Genomic DNA, 18,882 nt, shown 5'->3' with positions numbered 1-18,882 from the left:
TCTTTCTTTTACTGCAAAGTACAACGTTGAGCAGCACTAATGAGTTGTTTCTATTTTTGGCAGGCTTTACGTTTGCGGATGAAGCCCTTTCTGTCTGTGCAAAAGAAATGTTGTTACTGTGCAGAGTGACTTCTCTGAGTAGAGTCGCCTTACTTGTTGCGACTGTGCCGATGTTCGAAGCTGGAGTGCAAAGTTGTTGCTTGAATGGTGCTCGCTGGAGCGTGTGGTAGTGTAAAGTTATACCATTTAAAAGGGCTGAAGAGTGCTCAGTGCAGCGGGTGGGCGGAGGTGCAAAGTGACACTATGGCCATAAAAAGAACACCGCTACAAGTGCGCATTGTGCCAGGAAGGGCCCTCGGACGTGAACCAGTGGACAGTTATCGCTTCTCGGCCTTTTGGCTAAGATCAAGTGTAGTATCTGTTCTTATCAGTTTAATGTCTGATATGTCCTCTTTGCGAGGACTACATATTAAATGGATTTTTATCAATAGGAGTTGAAAAAGGAGCTTGCTCCGTTCACTCCAAGCATTGACCCGGTACTGCAGTGCCGCTGGGAATGGTGCGCTCTCCTCTGCTCTTGTGAAAGAGCAAACAGCGGTTCAGGATGGAAGATTCAGGGAGCCTAAGATGAAACTTTCTTTTAATCTGCTGAGAAAAGAGAGTGAATGCGAAGGAGACTTTAACACGGCTCTGGGAGCGAGCCGAGTGCGGGCTAACCGGGAGAATTGCTTGAAAGAAACGCGACACCGAATGAGCAGTCATAACAAAGCCTCAATACGGTGTTCCCGTGTTGTTTGTGGCTGCCTTGTCTTTTGCACAGAGTAAAAGACAAGGCAGCCATCGAATAGGGCCCGATTGTTCCTACTTGGTCAGCCGAGGAGCAAGGGGGGGGAGCAAGCGTCTCAACCAAGCAAAGCTCACCATGGGGAAGGTGGCTATGCCAACTAGCCTGATGCCCTGCTCCCGCAGTGATGGATAATCGTACACTGGTTTCTCTTCATAATGTACAAGTCTTTTGCCTTTTACTAAAGACTTCCGTGGAGAGCAGCACTAATGAATTGTTTCTATTTTTGGCAGGCTTTACCTTTGCGGGTGAAGCCCTTTCTGTCTGTGCAAAAGAAATCTTGTTACTGTGCAGAGTGACTTCTCTGAGTAGAGTCGCCTTACTTGTTGCGACTGTGCCGATGTTGCTTGAATGGTGCTCGCTGGAGCGTGCAGTAGTGTAAAGTTATACCATTTAAAAGGGTTGAAGAGTGCTCAGTGCAGCGGGTGGGCGGAGGTGCAAAGTGACACTATGGCCATAAAAAGAACACCGCTACAAGTGCGCATTGTGCCAGGAAGGGCCCTCGGACGTGAACCAGTGGACAGATATCGCTTCTCGGCCTTTTGGCTAAGATCAAGTGTAGTATCTGTACTTATCAGTTTAATATTTGATATGTCTATGCGAGGACTACATATTAAATGGATTTTTATCAATAGGAGTTGAAAAAGGAGCTTGCTCCGTTCACTGCAAGCATCGACCCGGTACTGCAGTGCCGCTGGGAACGGTGCGCTCTCCTCTGCTCTTGTGAAAAAGCAAACAGCGGTGCAGGATGGAAGTTTCTTTTAATCTGCTGAGAAAAGAGAGTGAATGCGAAGCAGACTTTAACACGGCTCTGGGAGCGAGCCGAGTGCAGGCTAACCAGGAGAATTGCTTGAAAGAAACGCGACACCGAATGAGCAGTCAGAACAAAGCCTCAATACGGTGTTCCTGTGGTGTTTTTATAAAATGCGGTGTAAAAAAAGGTGTGAATGCCCCATAGAAAACTAAAAGGTGGAGCGGAAGTATTCGGCTGCAAGAAGGTGTGAATGTCCGACTATATTTGGTGAAAAGCAGGTGAAGCAAGGTCTGAATGCCCAACCTTACATCATCAAAAGCGAGATCAGAGGTTTTTGGCTGCAAGAAGGCCATAGTTTGCCAAAAGCGGGTAAGGTGCGAATGATCGGCTAAATATCCACAAAAGTGGGGGCGGAGGTCTTCGGATGCAAGTGGGTGTGAATATCCCACCATACAAGTATGGTGGAGAGGAAGCTGTGAATGGCCGACCATAGTTTGCAAAAAGCGGGTGAGAAAGGATGCGAATGTCCAACCATACATGATCAAAACAGGGAGCGGAGGTGTTTGGCTGCGACAAGGTGTGAATGTCCACCCATAATTAATGAAAAGCGGGCAACAAGTAGGTTCGAATGCCCAACCATACATCATCAAAAGCAGGAGTGGATGTGTTCGGCTACAAGAAGGTTTGAATGTCCGAGCATAGTTTGTAAAAAGCGGGTAAGAAAAGGTTCGAATGCCCGAACATACACCATCAAAAGAGGGAGCGGAGGTGTTCCGCTGTAAGACGGTGTGAATGTCCGACCATAGTTGGTAAAAAGTGGGTATGAAAAGGTTTGAATGCCCAAATTCGGCTGCAAAAAACTGTGTTCGGCTGCAAAAAGGTGTGAATGTTCGACTAAATTTTGTAAAAAGCGGGTAAGACAAGGTGTGAATGCCTGACAATGTATGATCAAAAGCGGGAGCGGAGGTGTTCAGCTGCAAGAAGGTCTAAATGTCCATTTTTAATTGCTAGAACACATGAAAGAAAATTTTCGAAAATCAATCCGCACATGATCATATGTGGGAGAGGAGGTGTTCAGCTGCAAGAAGGTGTGAATGTCCACCCATAATTCCTCAAAAATGGGTAAAAAAAAAGGTGCGAATGCCCAACCATACATCATCAAAAGAGGGAGCGGAGGTGTTCCGCCATAAGAAGGTGTGAATGTCCGACCGTAGTTGGTTAAAATACCCGACTGTACACAATCAATAGCGGGAGCGAATGTGTTCGGCTACAAGAAGGTGTGAATGGCCGACCATTTTTTGTAAATAGCGGGTAAGAAAAGGTGCGAATGCCCGACAATGTATGATCAAAAGAGGGAGCGGAGGTTTTCAGCTAAAAGAAGGTCTGAATGTCCAACCATAATTTGTAAAAACCGGGGAAGAAAAGGCTCGAAAGCCCGACTATACACCATCAAAAGCGGGAGCAGAGGGGTTCAGCTGCAAGAAGGTCTGAATGTCCATCAATAATTGCTAGAAAACATGAAAGAAAATTTTCGAATATCAAACCGCACATGATCATATGCGGGAGAGGAGGTGTTCAGCTGCAAGAAGGTGTGAATGTCCACCCATAATTCCTGAAAAATGGGTAAAAAAAGGTGCGAATGCCCAACCATACATCATCAAAAGCATGTGTGAATGTCAGATCATAATTTGCAAAAACCTGATGAACATATCAAATTTGGATCAGCAGGTGAAACAGTCCACTCCATTTCTTTCTGACATGTAGCAACAAACTCTCCCACACCTTGTCACTGCCAGTGTGTACGTTTGGCCAAGGAAATGTGAGGGCGAGTACCACAAACATTAAAAAAATCTAAGTGCTCTGGAGTCAATAAAGTAGGCGCACATATTTTTTCACTTCTTCTCATAGTCATTGTCAGGCCCCAAAGAAATGTGTGATGTGCAGTGCAAATCAGCAGGTTGCATGAAATCAGAAAGGGGTGAAACTAACGCTTTTGCTTCTTCCACTAGTTGTTTTGAAAAAGGAGAGCTGGGAAGTTTCCACTCATAAGCATATGTAAGTGCAGATGAATCAAACTGCACTGCTGTGAAAACTTTGTCAGGCTGTAACATAACGTTAACACCCTCTGGTGTAGAAGTTAAAATAATGCCTAATTTACACATGAGATCACAGGTTAATGGGACACAACTCTGATAACAAAAATGAGTGTTTGAAGGACAGCCCATCTGGAGTGACACACGCAATGGGCGATGTCATTTTCTCCTTCACAACCTGGCCTGATGCAGACATAGAGTAAAACGTCACCCATTAGTGGAGGCTCCGCTGCCGCGTGACGTCCAGAACCTGCCTCCCACCCTCAGTCAGCCTTTTGCCCAATTTCATCACTTTTCAGCTGTGGACACAGCCACAGTAAAAACAAATATTCGGATCATAGCTCTGGCGTGGCCCATTTCGACCTCCTCTCCCACACGTCCACGTTTTCGACTTCGGCCTCGTCCTCTGTTTACACCAACTGCGTAATACATGGTCATACATGCCAAATGCAGCTCCTTTTCACACTTGTCCTATATCTTACGCGTCTCAACTTGGTTCTCAGCATGGCGAGCATATCGGCGAACGTCAGCCAAACGAGGACCCTCACACCATCCCACGTAAATGTTCTTTACTTCAGTGGCGACATCTGGCATGAGGCCTTTAATTATTGCATTGCATGCAATACTCTCCCATGGTCCTGATTCATTACCCAAATCCCTTGGTCTCTGATGACCGCTGTGCTTGCTGACTTCCTCAAGGATGCGGTGTACAAAATCATCAGTCCCTTCACCGGGTTTCTGTTTGCAGGTGTAAATGTGGGACATATTGATTTTGGTTGGAAATTGAGTGGTGATGGCTTGACACAGTCTTTGGATGGCTGCTTCATATTGAGCGTTATCATTATGTCCTCGTTCACTGTTGGTAGGTCGCAAATCCAGTTGTAGCATACTGGCCTCTATTTTGCAGAGGTCGGTCAGTTTAAACTTTTTTGCCAATATGCGACGCAATTCAACCCCGGTCGGGCAGAATTGTGCGCAGAAATCTCGCAACTCGTCAGCAAAATGGGGTCCAGAAATCTCTGGATCTGGTAAGCATTGTTATGCTTCCATGATGTCAGTCTCAGTCCAGGGTCGATAAACCAGTAATGGTCCAGTGGGAACTGCAACTTTAACCATAGGCATGGTTTGAATCTGGTTTTGTTTTTTCTCACATTTAGATCTCTGAAGTCCAGATTGTGGGTAAAGGATTTTTGTCACTTGCGTTAAAAGTTCTTGGGCAGGTACGCTGGAGAACCAAACGTCTTCCTTTTCCTCATCATCAGACCTATGTAACTGATGTTGTGAGAATGATGGAATTTCTTCCCGAGGGAGGATGGAAGAAGTCCCTTCTTCCCGAGAGCCAGAGGCTTGTGGCAGGGCTGGCTGTTGTTGTTGCAGGCGTCGTGGAGGGCAGGAGTCCAGGTCTGGATCCGGCACAGCGAGAGCGCTCAGGGTGGGGTAAAGAGGTGCAGAAGGAGAAAAAGTGTTATCAGTGGAATATGGTGGTGGTTTAAAAGAAGATTCAGTCTTAATCAGAGCTGAATTATCTTTTCGTCCACATACTAAATTATTATCATCATTCCGTCATGGCATTTGTTTAACATTTTCCTTTCTTTCTCTTAATACACTTTATTTTTTCCAACATTCTATACCTTTCTTACTTCTTATTTAAGCTTAATTTTCTTTTTTTTTGCTTCATCTCTTTCTCATATTTGCAAAACATTTCTTCTAATTTTCTTATTTCTAACATACTAAAAGAACCTTCAGGTGGAAAACCTCTGGACCATATTTCTTTTTCATTTCAACATGCTTAGGTCCCCCGGTAGGGTCAAAAGTCTGAGACCTAATGTTTCCCATTCTCAGACTTGGAATGGGGAAATATATTCCTTCACTCAAAGGACGTCTCCAATGAGGACCTTAATCTGTACTCACACTTCTTCGGACTGCTACAAAAGTTTCCCTTACCCATGAAATCTCTGTCTCACTAATGACACAACTGGGAAACCCTCTTTTATTCAAATAAAAACTAAAAAGCAGTCCTATCATCTCAGACTATCAAATTTAAAAAATGATCCCAGCGCTGGTATTCAGGAAAAGGACCTGCCAGTCCTCTCTCTCAGAAAAGGCCTTGGAGGTATGAGGCTGGAACAGCTACTTCAGTCCAGGCTGGCCATGCACTGCGGTCCGGTCCAGAGACACCAGTCGAGGGATCCTGTTCGTGACGCCAAAATTGTGGACATAGAAGGGCATGTTGAAGGTGTGAATGTCCGACCATAGTTGGTAAAAAGCGGGTAAGAAAAGGTTAAAATACCCGACTCTACACAATCAATAGCGGGAGCGGAGTTGTTCGGCTAAAAGAAGGTGTGAAAGTCCTACCATGGTTTGTAAAAAGCGGGTAAGAAAAGGTTCGAATGCCAAAATATACACCATCAAAAGCGGAAGCCGAGGTGTTCGGCTGCAAGTAGGTGTGAATGTCAGATCATAATTTGCATAAAGCTGATGAGAAAGGTGTGAATGATCGACAATAATTGCTGAAAAATGTGTTAGAAAAGGTAAGAATGCCGGACCATTCATCATCAAAAGCGGGAGAAGAGGTGTTCGGCTGTAAGATGGTGCGAATGTCCGACCATAGTTGGTAAAAAGCGGGTAAGAAAAGGTTCAAATGCCCGAATATATACCATCAAAAGCGGAAGCGGAGGTGTTCGGCTGCAAGAAGGTGTGAACGTCCGACCAAAGTTTGTAAAAAGCAGGTAAGAAAAGGTGCGAATGCCCGAACATACACCATCAAAAGAGGGAGCGGAGGTGTTCCGCTGAAAAACGGTGTGAATGTCCGACCATAGTTGGTAAAAAGCGGGTAAGAAAAGGTTCGAATGCCCGAATATATACCATCAAAAGCGGAAGCGGAGGTGTTCGGCTGCAAGAAGGTGTGAACGTCCGACCAAAGTTTGTAAAAAGCAGTTAAGAAAAGGTTCGAATGCCCGAATATATACCATCAAAAGCGGAAGCGGAGGTGTTCGGCTGTAAGAAGGTGTGAACGTCCGACCAAAGTTTGTAAAAAGCAGTTAAGAAAAGTTTCGAATATCCAACCAAACATAATCAAAAGTGGGAGCAGAGCTGTTCGACTGCAAGTAGGTGTGAATGTCCACCCATAATTCCTGAAAAATGGGTAAGAAAAGGTGCGAATGCCCAACCATACATCATCAAAAGAAGAAGTGGATGTGTTCTGCTACAAGAAGGTTTGAATGTCCGACCATAGTTTGTAAAAAGTGGGTAAGAAAAAGTTCGAATGCCCGAACATACACCATCAAAAGAGGGAGCGGAGGTGTTCCGCTGTAAGAAGGCGTGAATGTCCGACCATAGTTGGTAAAAAGCGGGTAAGTAAAGGTTAAAATACCCGACTGTACACAATCAATAACGGGAGCGGAGTTGTTCGGCTACAAGAAGGTGTGAAAGTCCGACCATGGTTTGTAAAACGCGGGTAAGACAAGGTGCGAATGCCCGACAATGTATGATCAAAAGAGGGAGCGGAGGTGTTCGGCTGCAAGGTCTGAATTTTCAACCATAATTTGTAAACACCGTTGAAGAAAAGCCTCGAAAGCCCGACTATACACCATCAAAAGCGGGAGCAGAGGTGTTCAGCTGCAAGAAGGTCTGAATGTCCACCAATAATTACTGAAAAATGGGTAAGAAAAGGTGTGAATGCCCAACTATACATCATAAAAAGCAGAAGTGGATGTGTTCGGCCACAAGAAGGTTTGAATGTCCGACCATAGTTTGTAAAAGGCGGGTAAGAAAAGGTTTGAATGCCCGAACATACACAATCAAAAGAGGGAGCGGAGGTGTTTCGCTGCAAGGTGTGAAAGTCCGAGCATAGTTTGTAAAAAGTGGGTAAGAAAAGGTTAGAATGCCAGAACATACACCATCAAAAGAGGGAGCGGAGGTGTTCCGCTGTAAGAAGGTGTGAATGTCCGACCATAGTTGGTAAAACGCGGGTAAGAAAAGGTTAAAATACCCGACTCTACACAATCAATAGCGGGAGCGGAGTTGTTCGGCTAAAAGAAGGTGTGAAAGTCTACTTCGCATTCCGCACCTCCGCCCACCCGCTGCACTGAGCACTCTTCAGCCCTTTTAAATGGTATAACTTTACACTACCGCACGCTCCAGCGAGCACCATTCAAGCAACAACTTTGCACTCCAGCTTCGAACATCGGCACAGTCGCAACAAGTAAGGCGACTCTACTCAGAGAAGTCACTCTGCACAGTAACAAGATTTCTTTTGCACAGACAGAAAGGGCTTCATCCGCAAAGGTAAAGCCTGCCAAAAATAGAAACAACTCATTAGTGCTGCTAAACATTGTACTTTGCAGTAAAAGAAAGAGCAAATCTAAAGATTCAGGAATCCGAGAATAAGCTTACTTCCATGAGTTCTTCACGATTTCGGATTTTGCTATAAAATGAATTCCCTCACTCAAACTAAATTAAAACTGCTAAACCGCTAATCTGTTACATGTAAGGCAGATGTCAAATTCACCGAAATAGGATCTAAGGGTATTCGGCCAATCGAGCTGTAGCAGCTTTGGTAAAAGAGTATAAGTTGAAGAGTTTGTGAATAAAGGTGTGCGCACACATAGTGAGCTGTAGGAAAATAGGCAGGGAGCAATGCCGGCTGGGGTATATGTTCTTGTATGTTGTCTGACTGTTTGATTTGAATGTGTTGTGTAAGTGTCCTGTTGAATGTTACATGTTTGGGCTTTGACACTTCACTGTGGTTGTTAACTGTGTGGTGTGTCCTGAAATGTTATATGTTTGGGCTGTGTGACATGCTTAATGCTTGTCAGTAGCTACCCACTTATTCATATATAGCAACTGACAACATAAGAAGTCTGGACATACTTTGATAGTAGTTGTAGAAGTATCCTTATTGATAATAGATAAACTAATTCATAGTGATAGAACAGTAGATGAACAGGTGCCTGCACATGTCTCACGAAAATAAAATGGGTGTATGATTGCTGACGGCAGAGCAATACTGCCAAACTTATGAGTTCTTGTGGCAAACTTGATTCAGTGTCTTGACGTGTATACGCTGTTTCGCTGACTTGATTGTCACAAGAAACAAAGTGTGTTTGATAAGATCCGACCATTTTATTACGGGAGGATCAGTATGTATGGATTCTGATGTGACTGATAAACCCATTCGTATCGTAAGCATAATCTAATACGTGAGACAACGCCCTGGCACACAATCAAAAAAAAAAAGAGAGAGCGGTTTTGTGTCCCCACAGTCCATAATGTAGAAAAGAGAGAAAAAAGCCTTTCTGATTTGGTGTGTGTGCTCATAGAGTGTAGAGAAAAGAGAGAAAAGAAAGCCGTTTTGGTGTCACGGGTGTTGTGACTTACACATGCAAGTGGATGTGAATATCCCACCATACAAGTATGGTGGAGAGGAAGCTGTGAATGGCCGGCCATAGTAAAAAGCGGGTGAGAAAAGGTGCGAATGTCCAATCATACATGATCAAAACAGGGAGCGGAGGTGTTTGGCTGCGACAAGGTGTGTATGTCCACCCATAATTAATGAAAAGCGGGCAACAAGTAGGTTTGAATACCCATCATCAAAAGCAGGAGTGGATGTGTTCGGCTACAAGAAGGTTTGAATGTCTGACCATAGTTTGTAAAAAGCGGGTAAGAAAAGGTTTGAGTGCCCGAACATACACCATCAAAAGAGGGAGCGGAGGTGTTCCGCTGTAAGACGGTGTGAATGTCCAACAATAGTTGGTAAAAAGCGGGTAAGAAAAGGTTAAAATACCCAACTGTACACAATCAATAGCGGGAGCGGATGTGTTCGGCTACAAGAAGGTGTGACAGTCCGACCATGGTTTGTAAAAAGCGGGTAAGAAAAGGTGCGAATGTCCGACAATGTATGATCAAAAGAGAGAGCGGAGGTTTTCGGATACACGAAGGTTTGAATGTCCTACAATAGTTTGTAAATAGCGGGTAAGAAAAGGTTCGAATGCCCGACTATACACCATAAAAAGCGGGAGCGGAGGTGTTCCGCTGTAAGACGGTGTGAATGTCCGACCATAGTTGGTAAAAAGCGGGTAAGAAAAGGTTAAAATACCCGACTGTACACAATCAATAGCGGGAGCGGAGTTGTTCGGCTACAAGAAGGTGTGAAAGTCCGACCATGGTTTGTAAAAAGCAGTTAAGAAAAGGTTAGAATATCCAACCAAACATAATCAAAAGCGGGAGCAGAGCTGTTCGACTGCAAGTAGGTGTGAATGTCCAGCCATAATTACTCACAAACGGGGGAAGAAAAGGTAGTATTGCCAGACCATACATGATCAAAACAGGGAGCGGAGGTTCAGCTGCAAGGTGTGAATGTCTGACTATAGTTTGTAAAAAGCGGGTAAGACAAGGTGCGAATGCCCAACAATGTATGATCAAAAGAGAGAGCGGAGGTGTTCGGCTGCAAGGTCTGAATGTCCAACCATAATTTGTAAAAACCGGGTAAGAAATGGCTCGAAAGCCCGACTATACATCATCAAAAGCGGGAGCGGAGGTGTTCAGCTGCAAGAAGGTGTGAATGTTCGACTACAGTTTGTAAAAAGCTGGTAAGACAAGGAGCGATGTCCCGACATTGTATGATCAAAAGCGGGAGCGGAGGTGTCCAGCTGTGAGTAGGTGTGAATGTCCGACCATAATTGCTGAAAAATGTGTTAGAAAAGGTAAGAATACTGGACCATACATCATCAAAAGCGGGAGAGGTGGTGTTCGGCTGCAAGAAGGTGTGAAAGTCCGACAATGGTTTGTAAAAAGCGGGTAAAAAAAGGTTCGAATGCCCGAATATACATCATCAAAAGCGGAAGCGGAGGTGTTCGGATGCAAGAAGGTGTGAACGTCCGACCAAAGTTTGTAAAAAGCAGTGAAAAGCGAGAAAAAGCATTTCGTGAGTTCTGCATGATTTGGGATTTTGCTTATAAAATGCATTACTTCACTCAAACTATGTTAAAACTGATTTGTCCTTCATATTTACCATGTCTAGAAATATTTAAACAAAAAAACAACGTTGTACTTTGCAGTAAAAGAAAGAGCAAATCTAAAGTTTCAGGAATCCGAGTATAAGCCTGCTTTCCTGAGTTCTGCACGATTTCGGATTTTGCTATAAAATGAATTGCTTTGCTCAAACCAAGTTAAAACTGCTTTGTCCTTCCATATTCATCAATGTCTAGATCGACTTCAACAAAGAAAAACATTGGACTTTGCAGTAGAAGAAGTTGAAATCCATCTACACATTGATAAATATGAAGGACAAAGCAGTTCCCACTTGCCCATAAGAAAATAAGCTTATTCTCGGATTCCTGATCCTTCAGTGTTGCTCTTTCTTCTACTGCAAAATACAATGTTGTTCTTTGTTGAAGTCGATCTAGACATTGATAAATATGAAGGAAAAAGCAGTTTTAACTTGGTTTGAGTGAATGAATTCATTTTATACATAAAATCCGAAATCGTGCAGAACTCATGAAAATAAGCTTATTCTCGGATTCCTAAAACTTTTGATTGGCTCTTTCTTTTACTGCAAAGTACAACGTTGTTTTTTTGTTTAAATCTATCGAGACATTGATAAATATGAAGGTAAAAGCCGTTTTAACATAGTTTGAGTGAAGGAATTGATTTTACAGATAAAATCCCAAATCATGCAGAACTCCTCAAAAGGGGCGTATGGCTTAATCACAAGTGTGGTTCTTTCTCATTCAGAGTAGTATAAGGAAGTTTATGCTTGAAATATATGTAGAAATGGGTACATATGAAGGACAAAGCAGTGTTAACTTAGTTTGAGTGAAGGAATTCATTTTATACATAAAATCCCAAATAATGCAGAACGTATGAAAAGAAGCTTATTCTCGGATTCCTGATCCTTCAGTTTTGCTCTTTCTTCTACTGCAAAATACAATGTTGTTCTTTGTTGAAGTCGATCTAGACATTGATAAATATGAAGGAAAAAGCAGTTTTAACTTGGTTTGAGTGAATGAATTAATTTTATACATAAAATCCGAAATCGTGCAGAACTCATGAAAATAAGCTTATTCTCGGATTCCTAAAACTTTTGATTTGCTCTTTCTTTTATTGCAAAGTACAACGTTGTTTTTTTGTTTAAATCTATCTAGACATTGATAAATATGAAGGTAAAAGCCGTTTTAACATAGTTTGAGTGAAGGAATTAATTTTATAGATAAAATCCCAAATCATGCAGAACTCCTCAAAAGGGAGGTATGGCTTAATCACAAGTGTGGCTCTTTCTCATTCAAGGTAATATAAGGAAGTTTATGCTTGAAATATATGTAGAAATGGGTACATATGAAGGACAAAGCAGTGTTAACTTAGTTTGCGTGAAGAAATTAATTTTATACATAAAATCCGAAATCGTGCAGAACTCATGAAAATAAGCTTATTCTCGGATTCCTAAAACTTTTGATTTGCACTTTCTTTTACTGCAAAGTACAACGTTCTTTTTTGTTGAAATCTATCTAGACATTGATAAATACCAGCCGAAACTCTGCTGCCGCTTTTGATAATTTATGGTTGGGCATTCTTACCTTTTCTTACCCGCTTTTTACAAATTATGATCTTACATTCACACCTACTTGCAGTCGAACACCTTCTCATCCACTTATGATCATGTGCGGTTGGGCATTCACACCTTTTCTTACCCATTTTTCAGTAATTATGGGTGGACATTCAGACCTTCTTGCAGCCGAAAACCTCCGCTCCTCTTTTGATCATACATTGTCGGGCATTCACACCTTTTCTTACCCGCTGGTCGGCTATTGACAGCTTCCTCTCCACCATACTTGTATGGTTGGATATTCACACCCACTTGCATCCGAAGACCTCTGCCCCAAATTTTGTTGATATTTAGTCGGACATTCGCACCTTACCCGCTTTTGGCAAACTATGGCCTTCTTGCAGCCAAACACCTCTGATCTCGCTTTTGATGATGTAAGGTTGGGCATTCAGACCTTGCTTCACCTGCTTTTCACCAAATATAGTCGGACATTCACACCTTCTTGCAGCCGAACACTTCCGCTCGACCTTTTAGTGTTCTATCACACCTTTTTTTTCACCGCATTTTATACATTATGGTTGGAAATTTTCAACCACTTTCATCCGAAGACCTCTCCTCCCGCTTTTGTTAATATATTTGAACTTTAGTTTGACATTCAAACCTTCTTGCAGCTGAACCACCTCTGCTCCCTGTTTTGATCATATATGGTCTGGCAATACTACCTTTTCTTACCCGTTTGTGAGTAATTATGGCTGGACATTCACACCTTCTTGCAGCCGAACACAACCTCTCCCGCTTTTGATGATGTATGGACCGGCATTCTTACCTTTTCTAACACATTTTTCAGCAATTATGGTCGGACATTCACACCTACTCACAGACGAACACCTCCGCTCCCACATTTGATAGTGTATAGTCGGGCATTCTCACCCTTTCTCATCAGCTTTTTGCAAATTATGATCTGATAGTCACACCTACTTGCAGTCGAACAGCTCTGCTCCCGCTTTTGATTATGTTTGGTTGGATATTCGAACATTTTCTTAAAGCTTTTTACAAACTTTGGTCGGACGTTCACACCGTCTTGCAGCCGAACACCTCCGCTTCCGCTTTTGATGGTGTATAGTCGAGCATTCGAGCCTTTTCTTACCCACCTATTACTTACTATGGTTGGACATTCAAACCTTCTTGTAGCCGAACACATCCGCTCCTGCTTTTGATGATGTATGATTTGGCATTCGCACCTTTTCTTACCCATTTTTCAGTAATTATTGGTCGGACATTCAGACTTTCTTGCACCTGAACACCTCTGCTCCCGCTTTTGATGGTGTATAGTCGGGCTTTCGAGCCTTTTCTTCCCCGATTTTTACAAATTATGGTTGGACATTCAGACCTTGCAGCCGAAAACCTCCGCTCCCTCTTTTGATCATACATTGTCGAGCATTCGCCCCTTGTCTTACACGGTTTTTACAAACTTTAGTCAGACATTCACACCTTGCAGCTGAACCACCTCCATTCCCTGTTTTGATCATGTGTGGTCTGGAAATACTACCTTTTCTTCCCCCGTTTGTGAGTAATTATGGCTGGACATTCACACCTACTTGCAGCCGAAAAACCACCTCTCCCGCTTTTGATGATGTATTGTCCGGCATTCTAGTCTTTTCTATCACATTTTTCAGCAATTATGATCTGACATTCACACCTACTTGCAGTCGAACAGCTCTGCTCCCGCTTTTGATTATGTTCGGTTGGATATTCAAACCTTTTCTTAACTGCTTTTTACAAACTTTGGTCGGACGTTCACACCTTCTTGAAGCCGAACACCCCCGCTTCCGCTTTTGATGGTATATATTCGGGTATTAGAACCTTCTCTTACCTGCTTTTTACAAACCATGGTTGGACTTTCATACCTTCTTGTAGCTGAACAACTCCACTCCTGCTTTTGATGATTTATGGTTGGACATTCGCATCTTTTCCTACCCATTTTTCAGTAATTATGGGTGGATATTCACATCTTCTTGCAGCTGAACACCTCCTCTCCCGCTAATGATCATGTAAGGTTTGATATTCGAAAATTTTCTTTCATGTTTTAAAGCAATTATTAATGGACATTCACACCTACTTGCAGCCGAACACCACCTCTCCCGCTTTTGATGATGTATGGACCGGCATTCTTACCTTTTCTAACACATTTTTCAGCAATTATGGTTGGAGAATCACACCTACTCACAGCCGAACAACTCCGCTACCGCATTTGATGGTGTATAGTTGGGATTTCTCACCCTTTCTCATCAGCTTTTTGCAAATTATTCTCTGACATTCACACCTACTTGCAGTCGAACAGCTCTGCTCCCGCTTTTGATTATGTTTGGTTAGATATTCGAACCTTTTCTTAACTGCTTTTTTACAAACTTTGGTCGGACGTTCACACCTTCTTGCAGCCGAACACCTACGCTTCCGGTTTTGATAGTGTATATTCGGGCATACGAACCTTTTCTTACCCGGTTTTTACAAACCAGGGTCGGACTTTCACACCTTCTTGTAGCCGAACAACTCCGCTCCCGCTATTGATTGTGTAAAGTCGGGTATTTTAACCTTTTCTTACCCGCTTTTTACCAACTATGGTCGGACATTCACACCGTCTTATAGCGGAACACCTCTGCTCCCGCTTTTGATGGTGTATAGTCGGGCATTCGAACCTTTTCTTACCCGCTTTTTACAAACTATGGTGGGACATTCAAACCTTCTTTTATCCGAAAACCTCCGCTCTCTCTTTTGATCATACATTGTCGGACATTCGCACCTTTTCTTATCCGCTTTTTACAAACCATGGTCGGACTTTCACACCTTCTTGTAGCCGAACACATCCGCTCCCGCTATTGATTGTGTACAGTCAGGTATTTTAACCTTTTCTTACCCGCTTTTTACCAACTATGGTCGGACATTCACACCTTCGTACAGCGGAACACCTCCGCTCCCTCTTTTGATGGTGTATGTTCGGGTATTCAAACCTTTTCTTACCCGCTTTTTCCAAACTATGGTCGGCTATTGACAGCTTCCTCTCCACCATACTTGTATGGTTGGATATACACACCCACTTGCATCCGAAGACCTCTGCCCCAAATTTTGTTGATATTTAGTCGGACATTCGCACCTTACCCGCTTTTGGCAAACTATGGCCTTCTTGCAGCCAAACACCTCTGATCTCGCTTTTGATGATGTAAGGTTGGGCATTCAGACCTTGCTTCAACTGCTTTTCACCAAATATAGTCGGACATTCACACCTTCTTGCAGCCGAACACTTCCGCTCCACCTTTTAGTGTTCTATCACACCTTTTTTTCACCGCATTTTATACATTATGGTCGGAAATTTTCAACCACTCTCATCCGAAGACCTCTCCTCCCGCTTTATTTAATATATTTGAACTTTAGTCGGACATTCAAACCTTCTTGCAGCTGAACCACCTCTGCTCCCTGTTTTGATCATATATGGTCTGGCAATACTACCTTTTCTTACCCGTTTGTGAGTAATTATGGCTGGACATTCACACCTACTTGCAGCCGAACACAACCTCTCTCGCTTTTGATGATGTATGGACCGGCATTCTTACCTTTTCTAACACATTTTTCAGCAATTATGGTCGGAGATTCACACCTACTCACAGCCGAACAACTCCGCTCCCGCATTTGATGATGTATAGTCGGGCATTCTCACCCTTTCTCATCAGCTTTTTGCAAATTATGATCTGACATTCACACCTACTTGCAGTCGAAAAGCTCTGCTCCCGCTTTTGATTATGTTTGGTTGGATATTCAAACCTTTTCTTAACTGCTTTTTACATATTTTGGTTGGACGTTCACACCTTCTTGTAGCCAAACACTTCCACTCCTGCTTTTGATGATGTATGGTTGGGCATTCACACCTTTTTTTTGCCCATTTTTCAGGAATTATGGGTGGACATTCACACCTTGCAGCTGAACACCTCCTATCCCACTTATGATCATGTGCGGTTTGATTTTCGAAAAGTTTCTTTCATGTTTTCTAGCAATTATTGATGGACATTTAGACCTTCTTGCAGCTGAACACCACCTCTCCCGATTTTGATTATGTATGGACCGGCATTTTTACCTTTTCTAACACATTTTTCAGCAATTATGGTTGGAGATTCACACCTACTCACAGCCGAACAACTCCGCTATCGCATTTGATGGTGTATAGTCGGGCATTCTCACCCTTTCTCATCAGCTTTTTGCAAATTATGATCTGACATTCACACCTACTTGCAGTCGAACAGCTCTGCTCCCGCTTTTGATTATGTATGGTTGGATATTCGAACCTTTTCTTAATTGCTTTTTACAAACTTTGGTTGGACGTTCACACCTTCTTGTAGCCGAACACATGCACTCCTGCTTTTGATGATGTATGGTTGGGCATTCGCACCTTTTTTTTACCCATTTTTCAGGTATTATGGGTGGACATTCACACCTTCTTGCAGCTGAACACCTCCTCTCCCACTTATGATCATGTGTGGTTTGATTTTCGAAAATTTTCTTTCATGTTTTCTAGCAATTATTGATGGACATTTAGACCTTCTTGCAGCTGAACACCACCTCTCCCGATTTTGATTATGTATGGACCGGCATTTTTACCTTTTCTAACACATTTCTAAATTGAGAAAGGAAATTATTTTAGAGGAAGCACTAGAGTTTAGATCCCACATTTGTTGATAGGCATTCATTTATTTCTTCACTTCTGATAAAAATGATAAGACTGACCTAAAGAATTGGAGGCCCATCACACTTTTAAACTTTGACTGTAAACTTTTTAGCAAGGTTTTAACGACACGGATGTCCTCTGTTTTAGAGGAGGTAATTCACCCAGACCAGGCTTGTGCCATCTCAGAGAGACAACTCACCGACAGCCTCGTACTGATTCGAGACATCATTGACTACGCTAGAGACAGAAACACCCGGCTTGTCATCTTAAATTTAGACTTTGAAAAAGCTTTTGATCGGGTCTCGCATCAATATCTCTTTCAGGTGTTGCAGCCATCGAATAGGGCCCGATTGTTCCTACTTGGTGAGATTTGCTTGGTTGAGACGCTTGCTCCCCCCCCTTGCTCCTCGGCTGACCAAGTAGGAACAATCGGGCCCTATTCGATGGCTGCCTTGTCTTTTACTCTGTGCAAAAGACAAGGCAGCCACAAACACCACGGGAACACCGTATTGAGGCTTTGTTCTGACCACTCATTCGGTGTCGCGTTTATTTCAAGCAATTCTCCCGGTTAGCCCACACTCGGCTCGCTCCCAGAGCTGTGTTAAAGTCTACTTCGCATTCACTCTCTTTTCTCAGCAGATTAAAAGAAAGTTTCATCTTGGGCTCCCTGAAACTTCCATCCTGCACCGCTGTTTGCTTTTTCACAAGAGCAGAGAAGAGCGCACCGTTCCCAGCGGCACTGCAGTACTGGGTCGATGCTTGGAGTGAACGGAGCAAGCTTCTTTTTCAACTCCTGTTCTTAAAAATCCATTTAATATGTAGTCCTCGTATAGAGGACATATTAAACTGATAAGAACAGATACTACACTTGATCTTAGCCAAAAGGCCGAGAAGCGATAACTGTCCACTGTTTCAGGTCCGAGGGCCCTTGCTGGCACAATGCGCACTTGTAGCAGTGTTCTTTTTATGGCCATAGGTGGCCAGAGTGTCACGTTGCACCTCCGCCCACCCGCTGCACTGAGCACTCTTCAGCCCTTTTAAATGGTATAACTTTGCACTCCCGCATGCTCCAGCAAGCACCATTCAAGCAACAACTTTGCACTCCAGCTTCGAACATCGGCACAATCGAAACAAGTAAGGCGACTCTACTCAGAGAAGTCACTCTGCACAGTAACAAGATTTCTTTTGCACAGACAGAAAGGGCTTCACCCGCAAAGGTAAAGCCTGCCAAAAATAGAAACAACTCATTAGTGCTGCTCTCCACGAAAGTCTTTAGTAAAAGGCGAAAGACTTGTATGTTATGAAGAGAAACCAGAGTACGATTATCCGTCACTGCGGGAGCAGGGCATCAGGCTAGTTGCCATAGCCACCTTCCCCATGGTGAGCGTTGCTTGGTTGAAACGCTTGCCCCTGTGCAATCGACAAGGCAGCAACAAAAACACCACAGGAACACCGTATTGAGGCTTTGTTCTGACCGCTCATTCGGTGTCGCGTTTCTTTCAAGCAATTCTCCCGGTTAGCCCGCACTCGGCTCGCTCCCAGAGCCGTGTTAAAGTCTACTTCGCATTCACTCTCTTTTCTCAGCAGACTCTTGGTATTTTATCTATAAAATGAATTCCTTCACTCAAACTATGTTAAAACTGCTTTGTCGTTCATATTTACCATGTCTAGAAAGATTTAAACAAAAAAAAAACAACGTTGTACTTTGCAGTAAAAGAAAGAGCAAATCTAAAGTTTCAGGAATCCAAGAATAAGCTTACTTTCATGAGTTCTTCACGATTTCGGATTTTGCTATAAAATGAATTCCTTCACTCAAACTAAATTAAAACTGCTAAACCGCTAATCTGTTACATGTAAGGCAGATGTCAAATTCACCGAAATAGGATCTAAGTGTATTCGGCCAATCGAGCTGTAGCAGCTTTGGTAAAAGAGTAT

General features: G+C 43.1%; 5 non-coding genes across 5 annotated transcripts; 3 read left to right on the top strand and 2 right to left on the bottom strand.

The window, feature by feature from the left end:
* Positions 1-379: 379 nt before the first annotated feature.
* Positions 380-570, top strand: LOC140288113 (U2 spliceosomal RNA). Its single transcript, XR_011912007.1, has one exon. It is a non-coding gene; the product is annotated as a U2 spliceosomal RNA (small nuclear RNA).
* Positions 571-981: 411 nt separating this feature from the next.
* Positions 982-1,095, top strand: LOC140288115 (U5 spliceosomal RNA). Its single transcript, XR_011912008.1, has one exon. It is a non-coding gene; the product is annotated as a U5 spliceosomal RNA (small nuclear RNA).
* A 275-nt stretch (positions 1,096-1,370) lies between these two features.
* On the top strand, positions 1,371-1,558 carry LOC140288116 (U2 spliceosomal RNA). Its single transcript, XR_011912009.1, has one exon. It is a non-coding gene; the product is annotated as a U2 spliceosomal RNA (small nuclear RNA).
* A 16,103-nt stretch (positions 1,559-17,661) lies between these two features.
* LOC140288117 (U2 spliceosomal RNA) lies at positions 17,662-17,845 on the bottom strand. Its single transcript, XR_011912010.1, has one exon. It is a non-coding gene; the product is annotated as a U2 spliceosomal RNA (small nuclear RNA).
* A 308-nt stretch (positions 17,846-18,153) lies between these two features.
* LOC140288119 (U5 spliceosomal RNA) lies at positions 18,154-18,267 on the bottom strand. Its single transcript, XR_011912012.1, has one exon. It is a non-coding gene; the product is annotated as a U5 spliceosomal RNA (small nuclear RNA).
* Between the last annotated feature and the right edge of the window lie 615 nt (positions 18,268-18,882).

This window comes from Leuresthes tenuis, unplaced genomic scaffold (assembly GCF_036924035.1).
Source record: "Leuresthes tenuis unplaced genomic scaffold, fLeuTen1.0.hap1 SCAF_232, whole genome shotgun sequence".
NCBI lineage: Eukaryota > Metazoa > Chordata > Actinopteri > Atheriniformes > Atherinopsidae > Leuresthes > Leuresthes tenuis.
Note: the sequence above shows the minus strand (reverse complement) of the source record. Positions and strands in the feature narration are given on the sequence as shown.